Source organism: Medicago sativa, chromosome 6, assembly GCF_051527215.1.
Source record: "Medicago sativa cultivar Bolivia chromosome 6, Bolivia_mono, whole genome shotgun sequence".
NCBI classification, from domain to species: domain Eukaryota; kingdom Viridiplantae; phylum Streptophyta; class Magnoliopsida; order Fabales; family Fabaceae; genus Medicago; species Medicago sativa.
The window spans coordinates 30664412-30682391 of NC_140754.1; the positions used below are offsets into that span (position 1 = coordinate 30664412).

Genomic DNA, 17980 nt, shown 5'->3' on the forward strand with positions numbered 1-17980 from the left:
GTCAGAAAAAGAGAATGGCTAAGATCTGATCTTCTTGGTCCACCTCTCCTAATTATCAAAGTGCTGATAAGTTGCCGTAAGAAAAAGAGAATACAAATCAGAATGTGTTAATTAATACTTTGCTAATATTCTAGAGAAAGATTGTTGGAGCCAAAATTCGATTTTGGTTTTTCCTAAATGATTTGTGTTTAACCTCATTAACGACTTAATCTGAATGACTTGGTTCTATAAGGTTGATTCCACCTATTCAATAGTCACCAGCCTAAGAGACTACCTTCTATGGATGACGACACATATTTCTCGTATTCCAACTTATTTAACTCTCAAAACTCAAATGTCGGATCTCATACTCATTCAGATAATAGCCGTTCCACTTATGATATGTAACGGAGAATTATCATTCCAACCACAGAATTCCTTCAGTCTGAACTCAGAAATCTTGCTTGTGAGTGTTTTATGCTGCTGCAGAGTCCACTGTTTTTTTGTTTTTCTTTTCAAAGAGCATGCGATTCGGTCTATATTATCTTCATAGTACATATACTAGTGGCTGGCTTTGCGTAATGAACAATACTGAAAATATTCAATTGCTTTTGTCCAAAAAGCCTTCCTGTTTATGCCTGATGAGGCTGCTATGGTGTGGAAATCTGGTTGTTCCAGAATAAAACCATTTAGCTCCGTTTTTCGTTATTTACATTATAGGAGGATACATGACATGTAATACATTCGAAACTTGATTTGTAATTATTGTAATACTGTTGCATATTACAGTGTGCGTGTTACTTAAATGCATACAATTTTATCACATCTTTAGGTTACTCATTGTAACACACATACACCTATTACATATGCGGAGAAGAGACCGGCAAGCTTATAATAGAATATAAGAATTAATTGTGTTCAACAACGCTGGTGTATGTACATCATCCGGCCTATAAACCATTGAGTTGTTTGAACAGGGAGAATCACAACTCAAATACGTCTTTCCTTCACCAAGAATTAAGACAAAATGTAATTACTAATCTCATCAACTATCAAATTCTTAGGTGTCAGTATAGCTCTATCTTGAAAAAACAATGGATCATACATATTACGTAGAAGAGATGGATAAATGCACTCGACAATAGATGCGATAAAATCACTTGAGTTTGTGAATAAGCAAATCATCTAGAATCTATAGCTTTATATCTTCATCATTCATTTCTCCAATCAGAACTATGATGTTTGGCAGCATAGAATTTTGTAGCTTTATATCTAGCCACTTAAAAAATAAAAAAGTTATAATGTTTGCCTGTATAGAATTTTGGGAGGGGCTAAAATGGACCATTGTCCACAACAGATCACATTTTTCATTCAATCTCTATTATACAATCTTTCACCAATTTTACACAAATACCAAAGAAAAAACAAAAGCGGTTTTTTTGTGGTCCAAACATTACACACAGTTCAGCACGGAGTCCCCCCAGCCTGCAAATTCAAGCCTTACATTTTGTCATCTTCCTCAACTAACATTGACCTTAAACCTAATGTGTGCCTATAAATATAAACAACAAAACATAGCAAAAGAAAAAGGGAATACAAATAGAGACCATCTTCAAACATAAGATATTGCATATATCTTCATAAAACTTAAATGTTGAATGTAGAGTAGTATTCCTTTCTTGCAAAATTGAAGAGAAATGATGGAGAGGAACAAAGAGGACCTCAGCCCACAAACCATTTTTTCCATAACCAACAAAACTGAATCATCAACAACTTCAATATTAAACCCTTTCCTTCTCTCTGTGTTCTTCTTGTTCTTTTGTTTTTTTGGTTTTATGTGCTAACTTTGGAGTGTCTCAATCTTTTATTCTCATTGTTTTATTTTGTGTTCCTTTTCTTGACATCCCCGTTTTTTTCTTTATTCACAGATTTCTCCGGTATAATGTTCAACTAAATTTATAGTTAGTTTTAGAGCTCCCTTAAATTATAGGGTAGATTTAATATAAGCATAAATTTTTTCAGAAAAAAGATTCTTAAATAATTGTATATAAATAAGTATAGATATGTTCAACAAAAAAAAAAGTATAGATATAAAACTAATTCACTTTGTTTCGCGTAGGATTATTCCACTAAAGATAATTCTACCCGAAATGTGAAATTCAAACTTTGGTTTGTTATATTGTAGGAGTCTTACCTCTTCCGTTAGACCTAAACCTCTATTGAGTATGAAAAACATTACCTTGTAAATCATTTAGTTTAAATTAAGTGTAAAGCTCTTGACTAAAAAAAATTAAGTTTAAAGTTGAAGAAAATAAAAACTACACGAAAGTATATATCCTCTATATTTAAATATAAGTATAGATTTCCATTTTTTGGTTGTTCATTTTATATCCTCCGTAGACCATGGACTCTAACTCTCACCATACTAATTTTTTATCTTTATCAATTATGGATTAGCTCATCAATCTATGTTAGTACTATAACTTTCCCGGACCTTGAACGCCTCATCTATTATAAAAAGATAAAAGTTTTAATAATTGACGAAAAAGATCTAGGAACTAGGTGTCCCTTCACAATTCTCTTAACGATTTTAAGAAAATGAGAAAGTGCTTGATCAATCACTATGAGGTTGTAGATATCATTCAAACATATTATTTCGATCATAACGACATAATTGTGGTTGAAACTCGGAGATATATGATATTTTTCTACTTTAGCTGTCATGTACGGGGATATTAAGCCATAGCAAACATCGATAACAACGGTTATATTAAATACATAGTTTGGTGATTTGATTTGTGTCAAGTGTAATACTTTGGAATTTCTTCTATTATTTTTTGAATATTCATTTTTTTCTGTGTATATTCAAAAAGAAATAGAATACATTCAAAAGTGTTATCTTTGACGCAATTTACATCAACCTCACTATGAATTCAATAAAAGTGGTGTTGCTGTTGTCAGTTACGGCTAAGTGTCTCCATCCACGGCGCCAGAGTATAAAGAGAGTACATCTTCATGCTTCAATAACAAAATTAACTTAAGCAGTTATGACAACGGACAATAAAGATGTTGGAATGGTATCTAACATTATACAGATGTTTTGTATAACAAAATAATGATCGACCAAGAATTTTCTCATTATCTCCAAAATAATCATTAAGGTCCAACATGATTAATTTCTAGATATATAGTTTAACCTGATTAACAAAGCTTTCTTTTTACCCAATGAACTTTCAATATTAGGGAAAATGTTTGGTACTTCAAATAAAGATGTATTTAACCATATGAGGGCACAAAAGTGGATTGAGAAGGTGGAGCCAACGGTATGAGGGTTCAAAAGAAGGACGAGAAGGTGAAGAATGTCTTACCTGGTGAGCTTTTACAATTACCTTGTTTCAAACAAATGACGAACTTTTAAAAGAAAATTCATGATAACATAAACTTATTTTATTTTGTCAGTTTTTTTTATTTTGTATCCAATTTGTTAAACAATGGCGTCTATTTCCTGGTAAAATATGAAATAAATCTTATGTTGCTTCAATACTATATGGAGGAATTGTTGAGTTGGGTTTGCCGCGAGAGAAGTGTGAATGGTATTTCGATCTTTGTTAAAATGGAACAGTCACCTTAGTCCTTAGCAATGTTAGGAATACTCCCTTTTCGAAGAAGTAATGGCAAGGCCGACAGGTAATTATGTTTTGGCGATCCAAGTTGTGCAATGAGGCATTTAAACTTACATTCCTTATGTCAAACGGAAAACATGACACTGATTGTGTAACATAAACGTATTAGTTGGTTACATTTTTTTTTTTTTTTTGACAAGTATTAGTTGGTTACATGTATTCCCAAATAGTGGGAATTTCCCTATATATGCCTACTAGCAAAGCTGATATAGTTGTTCGATGTTGGTGTTGCTAAAATTTCGAAGAAACTATGATGCATATTATACTAAAAATAAGAAATAATATTGTTTGACGTAATACTTTTACAATAAAAATTGTGTATCATCTATTGATTGAAAATGTGCTAAAATAACATCATTGATGATTATGAGAACATCTCTTTTCATAAAAGTTATACAACGGTTATTTAGTCACTGATCATCCATTATACATATGTCTGTTGAAAATGAGATAAAATAACATAATTGCTAATTGTTCCGAAAACATCTCTTTTTATAAAAATTACACGACAACCATTTAATTACTGATCATCAATTATACAGATGACAAAGATTTTGAGATATAATTAGCTAAACTCTCAACTCAGCAAATATGATAAATGAATGTTGATAGCTAAATGGAGTTGTGGGGCTTGCATGGTGGAAGTGGGTGGATTGGTGTTGTGTTGATTTTTTTTTTAAAGGGGTCGAAAAATGGGCTTAGGGAGTGCAATAGGTTTGAATATGGAGGACATTTCAGAGCTAGATGCTAAGGGGGAAGTCCACTTCATAAGAATCTTATGAACTTGCTTCTTCACTAGTTTTCTCTCATGCTCTCATCTCAGATTCCATAGTGGACTAATTCAATAATGTCTGTTTTTTTATTTGTCCAAGAAATAACTCCTCTAGTGATACTCAATAATGTGTAGCCACTGATCTCTTAGTGTGTGTTTGGATGAGGTAATTTGGAAATTTTAAAGAATTTAAAATTCTAGCCAATTTACCTTAAAGTATTTGAATTCCTTCATAATATTACATTTTCTCAACATTACATTACATTCCCCCATCCAAACAATGAAATTCACCTCAAAGTATTTGAATTCCCTCATAACATTACATTCCCTCAAAACATTCCCCCATCCAAACACACTCAGGAATCATCATAATATCATTCAAGTACATCATGATTGTTCTCATAATGTAATCTTAGAGTCATAGCCTTATCAAATTTCAACACTAAATTTTGGCTTGATCCATGGGCGGGAGTTAATCCTCTTAAAGTCACTTTTCCAAGGCTGTTCTCTCTATCAACACGCCTTCTCTATATCCACTTCCAAACAAAATTCCAAACATTCAAATAGTTAATAACATTTCAAAATTCCAAACTTTATAGAAAGAAATGTTTGATAGATAATAGTTATTTTGAAGTAGCAATTTTGAATCCCAATTGCAATTCCAATTGTGAAACACTCATAATTCCAACTGCAATTCTGAAACACCCATAAGCAGGTGAGGCTATATCCAAACTCAATCGTATGGTGGGTATGCCCTTGCCTATTAGGCCAAGCATGATCAAAAGAAATGTTTGAGAGTATAGTTAGTTACATTCAATCCCAACAAAGAAGAGAATTTGCTACTCATACTCACGGTAGCTTTACACATTTGATAAGAAATGAGATGAATTGAAATAGCATCCAAGATATATAGATTCCTCTACTCCTAGTCGGAACTCAACCTTGTTTTCACTTTGTTTTGTGGTTGTATAAAAAGTGTATCTCAAAATTTGAAATGATGAGTTCTATTTATGTCGCGGTTATACTTAAAAAAAGTCACTAAACTAACATAGCCCCGCTAAGTGAAATTGTGAGTTCTCTAAGCAAATCTTGCACTTCAAAACTTCAAACTTTATGACTTGAATTCACTATTTTTCTTCCAAAATTTCTGCCATGAATTCGCCAAACCAATCTTAGTTTCAAAATTTAAACCAATCAAGTTTCAAAGAAATCTTTTTAACATTTTTTTAATGAAGTTATACAAAAGTTGTCACAAAATTAAGGTACAAATATCTTTTCTCTTTATATATCTATGGTAGTAGAACATATTTCCTGATATTACCCACCCCACCATACTTCCATATTTCATTTGAAAACCTACCTTCCAAATTATAGGTTTTATTATCTATGCGTCATTTCCATTTCGCTAAGACTAACATTGACTTTCCTTTTATCTTGTACTCCTAATGCACCTTTTGTTTTAGCTTACACACGTTACCACACTTTACCTTTACAATTTTGATTTAACCCCTTTGGATCCCCAATGAAATCTCTCTAATTGAACCACTATAATTTTCAAAATCTTACTAATAATATCGTGTCGAGAAACCCACTTGGGTTGATCTAGTGGTATTGGCTTATGACCAGGGAGTTTGCTCCGTCTCAAGGTCTCAAGTTCGATTCTCTCTGGAGCCAATTTGGATGGGTTAATTGAACTTCTTCAAAAAAAAAAAAAATCTTGTAGAAAGAAACTCCAATTTTAACAGGTTAGTTTAACTTCCTTTTTTTTTTTGTTTGTAGAAAGATAGGTACTCCCTCCGTTTCAAAATGAGTGTCGCTTTAACCAAAAATATTTGTTTCAAAATGAGTGTCACTTTACATTTCCAATACAACTTTAATTTTCTTTCTTCCAACTTTACCTTCAATAAATACTCCAACTTTTCTCTCACACAATTTCGAATGCAACTTTAAGTTTGTCTTTTTCTTATAAAGTAAAGGGCAGTTTAGTAAAAGTGTTATATCTAATGATTATTTTATTCTATTTCTTAATCTGTGTGCCAACACCTAAAACGACACTCATTTTGAAACAGAGGGAGTAGTAGATACAATTATTGAAAGGACAAAATTTTCAATGTTATTTTAACATTTCTTCCAGTCAAACTATGATAGAGAGATTGGAAGGTTGAAAATATTCCAATAACCTAATGCATGTGATGTATAAACATCAAAATCATTGTAATATGTAACAAAAGTTTTTTTTTTTAAGAAGTTAAAATGAAATATATCAACGGAGTATCTTAGTCTCACCCAAGAAGTGTCAGTAGAGAATTAAGAGAAATAAATAACAATTACATCAGCAATCCAAGAAATGAAAATGAAAAGGAGCCACAATACAGGTTCGCTAAAAATCATAAAAAGGAAACTAAATAACAACTCCCAAACACGAAAGAAGATTAAACCACCATATATAATAGTTACAAGCAATATCAAGGTGATTTGTCATCGGCCACCAAAAGGATTGAAGCTTAATTTGCAATATATATGAAGCAAATGTTAAATTGTGGTAATATGAATTTTATTTGTTCACATGCAAATCAATCCAAATAAAAGTTGCAGATTGGTCCAACAAAATAAAATAAAACCCACAAAACTGAATTTTATTGTACGTCTTCAGATATCCTTTTGTCCGTCCTTAGCTCAGTTGGTATGAACAATGCATAATATATATAACGTCTTCAGTAATTTTTTTCTTTCAAATCCACGTATAAAATTTAATAGTTATTTATTTCCTTATTAGTAAGAGTTGTTATATTAATCTTTTGGGAAATGCTAATTTTTTTAATTTGACTTAGTAAGAGATGTTATACTAGAGTGTAAATACATCAAAATTAAACCCAACAACTTACTATTGTTATGCATAAATAGCTAATGTCAACACACATGCAAAAGTTCTTACATATACATAGGAAATGATAGAGAGATTTAGAGAAATGCTGAATTAATCCCTGGACCTCTTCCAATACTAAGACCTGATCTTCTTCCTCCACCTCTTCCAGTACTAAGATCTGATCTTCTTCGTCCACCTCTTCCAGTACTAAGATCTGATCTTCTTGGTCCATCTCTCCTAACTATCAAAGTGCTGATAAGTTGCTGTAAGAAAAAGAGAATACAAATCAGAATGTGTGAATACTTTGCTGATATTCTAGAGAAAGATTGTTGGAACCAAAATTCGATTTTCGATTTTCCTAAATGATTTGTGTTTAACCTCATTAACAACTGTCTCTTCGGGGACATCCGATAAAATTGGAACGATACAGAGAAGATTAGCATGACCCCTGCGCAAGGATGATACGTACAAATCGAGAAATTGTCCAAAAAAACCTCATTTACAACTTAATCTGAATGACTTGGTTCTATAAGGTTGATTCCACATATTCACCAACATACTAACATTTAGTATTAGAAGTTTTAGTTGTTCCAAATAGTCATAATAACTAGTTTTTTTTTTTTTTGGGAAATAACTAAACTAATTATAAATGTGTTAAAAATATCAACTCTTAATTTTTTTTAATTCATTTTAGTTTTGCCAAATTAATCATTTTTTTTTACTTACAAGATGATACTCATTGAAGAAATAAGAAACAAATGAATACCCAAAATAAAAAAAACTTTAATCATCTCAAATTAAAAAGAAAGAATTCAGTCAAAAAAAATTAAGAGAGAAAAGCTTACAAAACTTTGACCATTACTCGTTGACCATTCTTTTTGTTCTGCACATGCAAGAACTTTGCCATCAAGATTCTCTTCTGCATCTGCATCAAACCCTAGACATTTGAAGAAAGTTTCAAGGAATTTTTGGAGTAAAGAACATGGATGGTAAAGACAAAAATTGGCACTCCTCTCATTTGTAACATTTGCTTCTTCATTTGGTGATATTTCTTCCATTGTTCTTCTTGACTCTTCTTTGTGTCCGATTCTTGTGCTTTAATTGCTATTCAATGTGTGTTTCAGGTAGGTTGGCAGACTTATTAATAAGTACCTTACCAATCTTTCATCAATAGTGCATTTTGTCTATTGTATTATAAAAAATATTTTTGTCTCATAAAAATTGTCATATTAATAAGTACCTTAAGAATGTCACTTTCAATTTTTCATAAAAATATTTTTCATTTAATAAGTATCTTAAAAATTGTCATCAATAATAAGAGATTTGGATCTTTTAAGCAATTGGTCAAAAATTTGATCCTTGACTCTTGTTTGTGGAGAAAATTTAGTTGAAAAGGAAGAAATCACCTATTTCATAGAAAACATTAATCATTGTCAAACTGCCGTGAAAGCTTTCTATCAACAACTAATAACCTAAAAAATATATCAATAGTTTACAAGGATAACTTAGTAAAACTACTATTTTATTTATTTCATTTATCATATTTTCTTAATTTGTGTGAAATTGTTAAATTCAACGCAAGAGTGAAGTATAATAATTAAAGAGTAACTCTCTCCCTCCTCATTAGATATAGAAATGGGGAGTCCTAGCATTTTCTGCCCTAATTTCAAATGCAACCGACTTTGTTCTTTGCAATTTTCATCATGGTTGGCCATGGGGCCCTCCAATTGTATTTTGCATTAAGAAATTTGTGATGAAAATGCAAAATTGTTGATATTTATTGAAAGACATACTAGTTGCTTGCCTCTAATGGCATGAAGTTTTTCATAGAAAGAAAGCATTGAAGAAGTTATAAAAGCAATGCTACCTACTACCCCTTTGACTGAATCTAAAAGTGTCAGATGCATTAACCAACACATTGAATATAGTTTACCACCATTTACTTAGTTTGCAAAAAATTGACCTTTTACTTACAAAGATGTTTAATGGACACCTATTTTTTTCATACATCTGCGATTTGATATTTGGTTAATCATGTGTGAAATTATGATTTATTATATGACTAATTTAATTTGCACTGCAGTTTGTGGTCAATTCAATTAACCACAATTTGTTTGTGAATTGAGTTAACCATAGTTTTGAAGGTAATCATCCAAATATCCAATGGGTTTCTATGAAATTTTTAAAGAGTATATCAGGGTTAATCGTTAACATTTTCCATTTGTTTTATTATCTTCAGATGTTTTGTGATGACAAAGGATGGATTGGTGTAATTTAAATCTTAATACAATAAAATGTGAAGCTTGTTGCTTATACAACGTGTTGGAACACCAGTGCAAGTTGGAAAAAAATTAGAAGGTTGGAAAATTAAACATCAAGAAACGAGACTTCAATCTAGTTGTGTGCGAATTGAAAAAATAGATTGTGCAGGTCTCACATAGTAAAGAACACACGTTAAATCTAGTTGTGTGCGAATTGAAAAAATAGATTGTGCAGGTCTCACATAGTAAAGAACACACGTTAAATTGTCGTATTTAATTTTTAAATACTTGATAATGATAAAAATAATAATTATATTATTATTTTTTATTCATCCATATCACATCACATAATTTTAGCTTTTTGCATGTGATAAAATTGAGAATCCAATTGAATGTCCTATTTTTCCTCTGTTCATATTCAATTTGTTTGTTTCTCCACTTGTGTGGGTTAGTTTTGTTTTGATCTTATCCCCAATAGTTGTTGAACTAGTTGGCAAATTTGTTTCTTTTTGATCTTATCTGCAAAAAATTCAAACTAATTGGCTGCCATAAGCGTAGAAAATTTAGTTACAAATCTCTATATAAATAGAGCACTCTACTTAGTACAAAAATCACTGTAAAGAGTTCTATTGAGTTATCGAGAACTCTTTCTCTCTTATCCTCTTTCTTTATTCTCTTTTGAGATTAAGAATGATGTTAGAACATAGTCTTGTCTCTTGATATTATACCTTTTGATGATTTTCTAAAGTTAGAGGTATTCTCAATGCATTCTCTTTAGGCTGTTTTATTTGGTTGTTGTTCCATTTGATTTTTGAAGATTTTAGTCTAGTCCCCTACTTGTATATATATTGAGTAGGTGGTAGATAAAGAGAGTTTTAGTTGGGTGCCAACCTAGTTGGAATGTTTCTGATTCTTCTTGATGTCTAACATATATGTTGGCTTATCAGAAAATAAGAAAAAATCTGCATTCTCTTTCAATACCAATATACTAAAAGAAATTTTTTTCAGAAGCCAAATTTTACTTTGCCAAATTATTGATCTGCTTCCATTGTTCACATCACAGACTGAGAAAATGATTCAACATAAGAGTACACCAAATATTGAGAAAATGATTCGATAAAGGGGTACACAAAATTTTGTGCATAGAAGACGGCAGTTTATAGGACGTCTTTTATGTACAGAATTTGTTGTACTTTTTCGTCGAATCATTTTCTAAGTTTGTGATGTTCTAATAATCAATCAATGTTAATAGTATTTGATTATTCAAACATCTCAGACTGAGAAAATGATTCAACAAAAGAGTACACCATATGTTGTGCATAGAAGATGGTAGTTGATAGGCCGTTTTTATGTACAAAATTTGTTGTACTTTTTTGTCCAATCATTTTCTAAGTCTGCGATATTCTAATAGTCAATACTTCTAATAAAATGAATAGTTCACTTCTTCATGTACATCGTTGTTTTAGCCAGTTCAATTTTTCTGAATAATTTAAAGTTTTTTTAAGTGGATCCATTTGTTAAATTTTTGCAGTTGGTCTTTGTTTTCTAATTTATTCCTAAGCCATTTTTTTCTTTTTAAAATTGTGTTTATGTATGTTTGTGTTTTGTGTCGACAACTTTATTTCAACCTTTTGTTTTTTGTGAGTTTCAAATTTTTAGATAGAGGGTTGATTGCCGTTTTACCTCTACATCAAAAGGCCCTTGTACGACGGATCAACGACAGTGGGAACGCAGGTTTCCGGTGGTGGCAAACGCAAGCCTTTATCAATCTACGTTTATGCATTTTTTTCTTGTTTTTCTCATGGTGGTAACAAATTTCGAAACATACCTTTTATTTCGAAACGCAAGCCTTACAACTTTGCTTAATGTGACCGTGTTGACTACAAACTTGGCAAGATCATTGCTTATCTTTTGCATCTTTTTTCTTCATTTAGTTTTTGAAATTTGATTTTGAAGACACACTTGGTTGCTCATATATCAGATTCTGACAACTTGCATCGATATGGTGGAATTATGTCGTTCTCGGTGTCTAATTCGGTTTCCATTATTCTTAAACTAGCTTGTTTGTGTATATGTAAACTTCACAAAGTTTCTGAGTTTTCTTTGGAGGAAAACTCCTGTTAACTTATTCTACATGCTCCTCAATTTTTGACTTAATATCTATGAGTCGCAATCGATGTTTGATTCAATATTCTCTCTTCTTTGTTTTTTATAGCGACTATCCATTGCCTTGTCGAATTTAACTACAAAACCTTGTAGTGTTTTTGAAGAATTAACAACAAATTTCCTAGGATTGCCACTTTATAGGACTCACAGTTCTTATCACTCTTGTACATAGTTGTATCACATCAGAGGTCCAATCTGAACTAATGTTTTATTTTCCATAAAAAGAAGTTTATAATTTATTTTTTTGAATTATTTGGGTTGCCACTTTAAAATGTGTTACACCTCAATTCCCTATATACACAACAAGAGCTAGGTTGTTCCAATAGTAGTGGATCCTAAGAAAAATTAACATGGTGAGAAGGAGTACTCTTAATACTTATTTTCTTTCTCTTTTATTTAGTTATTTACTTATTTGGTTTATTTAGTTTATTTAACATGGTGATGAAAAATCTAAAGATGGATCAATGTGAAAGGTTCATCCTTTATGCCCATATTTCAATAAATTTATCCAATTCATATTTGGCAAAAAAAAAAAAAAAACAAAGAGACAATAAAAATGGATCAGCTGCACACCACTCACTCCTTTTTCCATAGAAAATAAATCTTTCACCAAAGGTGCAAGCAAGCAAAGATTTATCTCTATCTTTCACCAATTTGTCACCACCTAGTGCATTTTTTTAATAAGAACCTAATGATTTTCACTAAGTTTGGACTCCAGCAGTCTCATCCCTCACATTCCATCCCTGCCAATTTCCATAATTTCTGCAACAAAAAAAATCAAAAATAAATAAAGAAGGTCTAGATTATAATTCTATTTCTGAACACATATTTATTAATGTTAGAACTTAGATTTGAGACGATAAATAAGTGTTTTATCTTGGTTTTTCGAGTGTCAAACATTGATTAAGTTTGAACCTTTTTAACCGTTGATATCTCATTTTTTCTTGGGAAGGGAAAAATAAGCAAAACCCTTGAGAATCGAGGTCCGGGAGTTGTTTTCGCTACGGGAAGGTGTTAGGCACCCATAACGACTATAGTATCCTATAGGAACCGTCTTTACTTTCTACGCGCGCGCTTTATTTTTAAATGCTATTTTGAAAAATGATATTTACACCTATGAGTTTACTAAGTGAAGAATTGGAGGGAGAAGAAAGTGTTTGAATTTTTATTTTATTTGAATTGAAGGAATTTTGGTTCCTTGCCTACGTACCCCTTTAAGGGATCAAATCCACCGTAGTTCTCTTCCAAAAATATTTTTGTTTTTGTTGATTGATTTTAAGTTTGAAAAAGAGAATTTTGAAGAATGAGAGAGAGAGGCCTTAAGGGCATAAGATTGTGAAAATATGAGGTTGATTAGTCATTTTGCAAAAGAAGTCTTGTATGGTTAAAGTTCATTAAAATTTTGTTTAAGAAAATAAAGGGGAAATACAATGGGATTTTGATCCCAAGGTTTATTCGGAAAATTATTTGAGTGAAGTTGTTTATATTTTTTTGAAAAAAAGGATTTTTGTCTAAGTTTCAAGGTTCCTAAACATACATCTAAGCATACATTCCCTATACATACATCTAAGGCATGCATATCCTAAACATACATCTAAAGTATCTATGTGATGCGTGTGCATGTGTCGGTGCTTGTGTCGGTGTACATCATTAGAGTCCATTGTCCTTTACATCATTGGCCTAGATACATTCTATGGTCTTGCAAGAATTAAGAATTGCATAAAAGTAAAATACACCACCCTAGGTTTTACATTCTAACTTTTGCATGAATTTAAATGGCAAGAAATGAAATGGAGATGGGATGCTCATGAGATGTATGAAACATGAAGTAGAGGGTTAGTAATATAAGGCAAAGAGTGGTAGAAAATATAAGCAAGAAAAATACTAGACACAATTGCAATATTATCAAGCAAGAAGTAAAAACTTAATCAAAAGAAAGTGGTAAAATATGCCTAATATGCATCATAATATCAAAGCAAGGTCATGTCCTATAATCTTCATGTTATGACAAGTTTCTTCAAAAGGTTTATTTCAGCCATAACATGAAAATTACAAAGCAATGTCAAGCTTTTTAAAAATCATGACTCATTATAAGCCTATTTTACAATTTATTCACATACTAAAGTATTCATGTAACTTGTAAAACAAGCAACTCGCAAATCAATTCATAAACAGTGGAGAAATAGTACTAAACCAAAGGCATATACATGGTATATTCATATATCAAGCACCAATATATCAAAGCAAGATTCTAAGATCAAGAACATGTTGAAACTTCACAAATTTTAACAAAGAAGTAAACAACTAACAAGAAATATGACACACATTCCCCCATTAGGTTTTAACATGTAACAACATCACAAAAATATCAAGAAAATTGGCAAGGACACATAGAAATGTTTTTAGGAATTTTTACAAGAATTTTTAGGCAAAGCAGTGGTGTAAAAACCAAAACACAGTGTTAGAATAGTAAAAAAAAAAAAAGAAGAAATGAAATTACAACGAAATAGAGGCCCAGGCCCAAAGTTCTTGATGAATCTGGATCATCCAAACGCCTCAGAGGCGTTGGATTGATCCAACTCCATCAAAACCCTAGATCCAAGGGTTTAAAACACGCAGACCACAGCAAGGGAAAACAGGCACACAGGATAAACGCATCACAGCCATACACATCACCATAGAGTTGATCTAACGGTGGAAAAGGGATAAGAAACCGGTTTGGAGGTGAACCAGACTGGTCCAGATGAACCGGTTCGGTTCACACTCCTATAAAAGCATGAGGACCGGTTTTTTATTCATTTTCAATCTTCTTTCTCTTTCTTCCTCTCATGTTCTCTCGTTCTTCCTTCTCTCCAACCTAGAAACCCTAACGGCGCCGTTGATCAAAAGAAAGGTGATGAACACCTTGTAAACCTTGCAGAACGACGGAATCGTCGTCTTCTCCGGTGAGAACGACGGATTCCGTTCATTCTTTCTTTGTATTTTCTTGAAAATTGAGGTTTAACCGGTGTTCTCACTGTTCGTCATTTCAAAACCCTAATCTGTCTTATTTTTCATGCTGATTACAAATTTGCACTTAGTTTTACAAAATAAACTGTGAATCCTCGTAGATCTTCATCTTAGGGTTTCGGTTTTCAAATCTTTTTCAGCTTTTTCAGTTTTTTCGAATGAACAAGTCTTAGGACTTGTTGATCTACTTTGTTTCACCGTTTATTTTCGATTGTGAACCTTCGATGATGATTTAAAACAAAAACGAGAAAGATTCGTGTGTTTACCTGGTTTTGAATGGAGATTTGAGTGAGAAGACGAAGAAAACCTTCTCGAATCTTCTCTAAGCTTCTGGTAAGTGCTTCGTTGTTGTTCGTCTTCTTCTTCTCTGGTTCACTTCGAATTCGATCTCTCTTTTTCTCTCTTTCACCAAATCCTTCGTGATCGCAAGGAATTCGTCTTTGTAATTGACGAATTCTTGTTTGAATTGCGAAGGTGAAGATTCGATGATGATGATTCTTCTGAGAATCTCTGAGAATCTTCTGCAAATTCGAACTAATTTTGCTGAATTGAACACATTTTGGCTTCGATCTTCTGGAAATTGTATTGTTTTCGTATGTTTGATGATGAATTTGATGGAGGATTGATTCGGTGGTGAATCAGAGAGCTTGTGGTGGTGATTTGAGGCGGTTAGGGTGGTTTCTGATTCTGTTACGGTGGTGATAGGATTCTGTTACGGTGGTTAGGGTTTGGGGGAGAGAGAGAAAGTTGTTAGAACTTTCTCTGTGATGATGTGTCGTTTTTGGAATGGTGATCCTTTTTTTGTTGCATTGATGAGTTGGCTCCTTTTATAGCTTAACATATGTATCTGATAGCCAATGGGTACTTGCCACCTGGATTTGAACCTTGAGCTCGGCTTTGCTGTATTTTTGGATTCAGGGACCAATCTGCAATTTTTGGAACTCAAAGGACTAAACTGCAAAATGTCAGACTGGACTAAGATGCAATTTTGACCATACAGGGGACTGAAACAAAAGTTTGACCTAAAGGACCAAAATTTAAATTGAAAAAGACTTTAAATGAAAAAAGGACTGAAGTGCAATTTTTAGAGATTTTTAGGACTAAGATGAAAATTAAAGAATAAAATTGAATTAATATTGGTAAACGGAAAATAACGTAAAGTGAAACGATTAAAAACAACAAAACAGACTAAAATGAACCAACTACTAAATGAGGTACTTTAAAGTAACCTCTCTCTGCCAAAATTTTGTGTGAAATGACCAAAATGCCCCTAGGAACTAAAATGACCCAGAATGACTCAAATGCAATTTTAAATGATTTTTTAACAGGGAATTAAAGCAAGAGTTTATTCAAACCAATTGAAAAGACTCAGAGACAATTTTTTTAGAGATTAAATAGAGTTTTAACACTGGAAATGACTAAAATGCCCCTAGGAGCTAAACTGACTCAAAATGACCTAAAATGTAATTTTTGAAATGGATTTTAACATGGAATTGAAACAAGGACTTATACAAACCAATTGAAAAGACTCAAACAATTTTCAAGGACTAAAATGAATTGGGATGCATGAAATGACTAAAATACCCTTTTTCATGAATTTTGCAAATAATATTGAAATAAAATGCAGAGAAAAATGCAATTGATAAGAGATAATTTCAAATGACTTGGAATGTAAGAAAAAGTATTTTAGGTGACTTGAAATGCAAGAGAAGAAGAATTGAGCTAGTATTTTTAGGTCCAAAATTAGGGTATAACAATAAGTGGCAAAAACAAGTGAAGAACAAGAATATAGATCATATAAATTAACAACCGTGGTTTGAATATAGATTGGGAAGGTCACAACAAAAATAAGAGAAAAAAAATTGAAGAAAATAAAGAGATTAGATGAAAAATAAGTGTTAAAATTTAAATGAACATGTGTTGTTTGTCTCTCTTTTGAAACTTCTATTTTACTTCTTTTCCCCTCTTCTTTAATTTGTGTTCATCCACCCCGAACTATTAACTTATAATTTGTTTGTTACATCCTCACATCATTTATTCACACAAATGAAGATATATCAAACAAAATATAAGTTAATAGTTATAGGTGTCATGATTGTTTTGATTCTCAGTATTACCCTTATGAGTTTAGGAAATTTTGTGAAGTGGTTTGGTTTCAAATGCATGTGTTGGAATTTAAAACGTAAGACGATGAGGGAAAAAAAGGGGAATTTAGAGTAGGTCTTGGTGAGGTGTGCGTGCAATAAGGGATGAAGGAGTCAAGGTTTTTTTTAGGGAGTATTGCTATATATAGCGAGAACTTCTATCGAGATTTCCTCAAAAAAAAAAAAAATTCTTTCGAGAAATTCCACGACATATGCACGTGTCTAACATCTAAAGAGAGTAACATACAATTCCGTTTTTCATGGAATACATGGAGGGGTTTTGGGTTGACTGACCAATAGCACACATTCGTGATGTATTTGGGATGATGTTTCTCGCGATAATAAGCATTAGCCTTTTTTAGGGGAATTAATTAATTAATTTATTTTGTTGGCACCGACTTTGATTCCATTCATGTGTAGCTACTCATCATCACATTCTAACATCTTTACCTAGACACACAACTTATAATATGCATATTGTTTTTTTAAAAAAAGATTATCCTCCCTCCGTTTTAAATTATATGTCATTTTAACAATTTCACGTAGATTAAGAAATGTAGTTAATGTTGTATAGAAAAGATTAATTGTGAGTTTTTTACAAAAATATTCTTCATTAATGATATGGAAAATGTAAATTAAAAGAATTTTTTTTTGGTAGTGGCTGTGGTTGTAGTGGCTGTGGTTTGAACTGCGGACCTTGCATATTTTATGCATTGTCCCAACCAACTGAGCTACGCTCACGAGGACTAAATTAAAAGAATTGGAAAAAAAAAATAAAGTAGTCAATTGTAATGTGCATAATAGGAAATTAAATATTAATCATTTTTTGATATTGTAAAGTGACATAGGATTTATAACAAACAAATTTTACTAGAATGACATATAATTTGAAATAGAGTAGTATACATGTTTTTTTTTTATATTTTTTTTATGGGGTAGAGTATACATACCTAACTTCCATTCCGGAAAGGAGGAGTTTATTTGTTTGACTATTATGTTTGGTGAATTTCATTTTCAATGGAAGGTTTTTCTTATGTTTTTTTTGTCGGTGGATGGTTTTTCTTATATTTTCTTATAGGTAAAGTCTAAAAGACAACAAT

The 17980-nt window shown here is 31.8% G+C and overlaps 2 long non-coding RNA genes and 1 other non-coding gene across 3 annotated transcripts; 2 read left to right on the forward strand and 1 right to left on the reverse strand.

Moving 5' to 3' along the window:
- The first annotated feature begins 7691 nt into the window (after window positions 1-7691).
- Window positions 7692-7794, forward strand: LOC146914467 (U6 spliceosomal RNA). Its single transcript, XR_015016984.1, has one exon. It is a non-coding gene; the product is annotated as a U6 spliceosomal RNA (small nuclear RNA).
- Window positions 7795-10124: 2330 nt separating this feature from the next.
- Window positions 10125-11750, forward strand: LOC146914468 (uncharacterized). The gene is made up of 2 exons (XR_015014213.1): window positions 10125-10315; window positions 11221-11750. It is a non-coding gene; the product is annotated as an uncharacterized LOC146914468 (long non-coding RNA).
- A 534-nt stretch (window positions 11751-12284) lies between these two features.
- On the reverse strand, window positions 12285-17323 carry LOC146914469 (uncharacterized). Its single transcript, XR_015014214.1, has 2 exons — window positions 16854-17323; window positions 12285-12489 (listed from the first exon to the last, which is right to left on the reverse strand). It is a non-coding gene; the product is annotated as an uncharacterized LOC146914469 (long non-coding RNA).
- Between the last annotated feature and the right edge of the window lie 657 nt (window positions 17324-17980).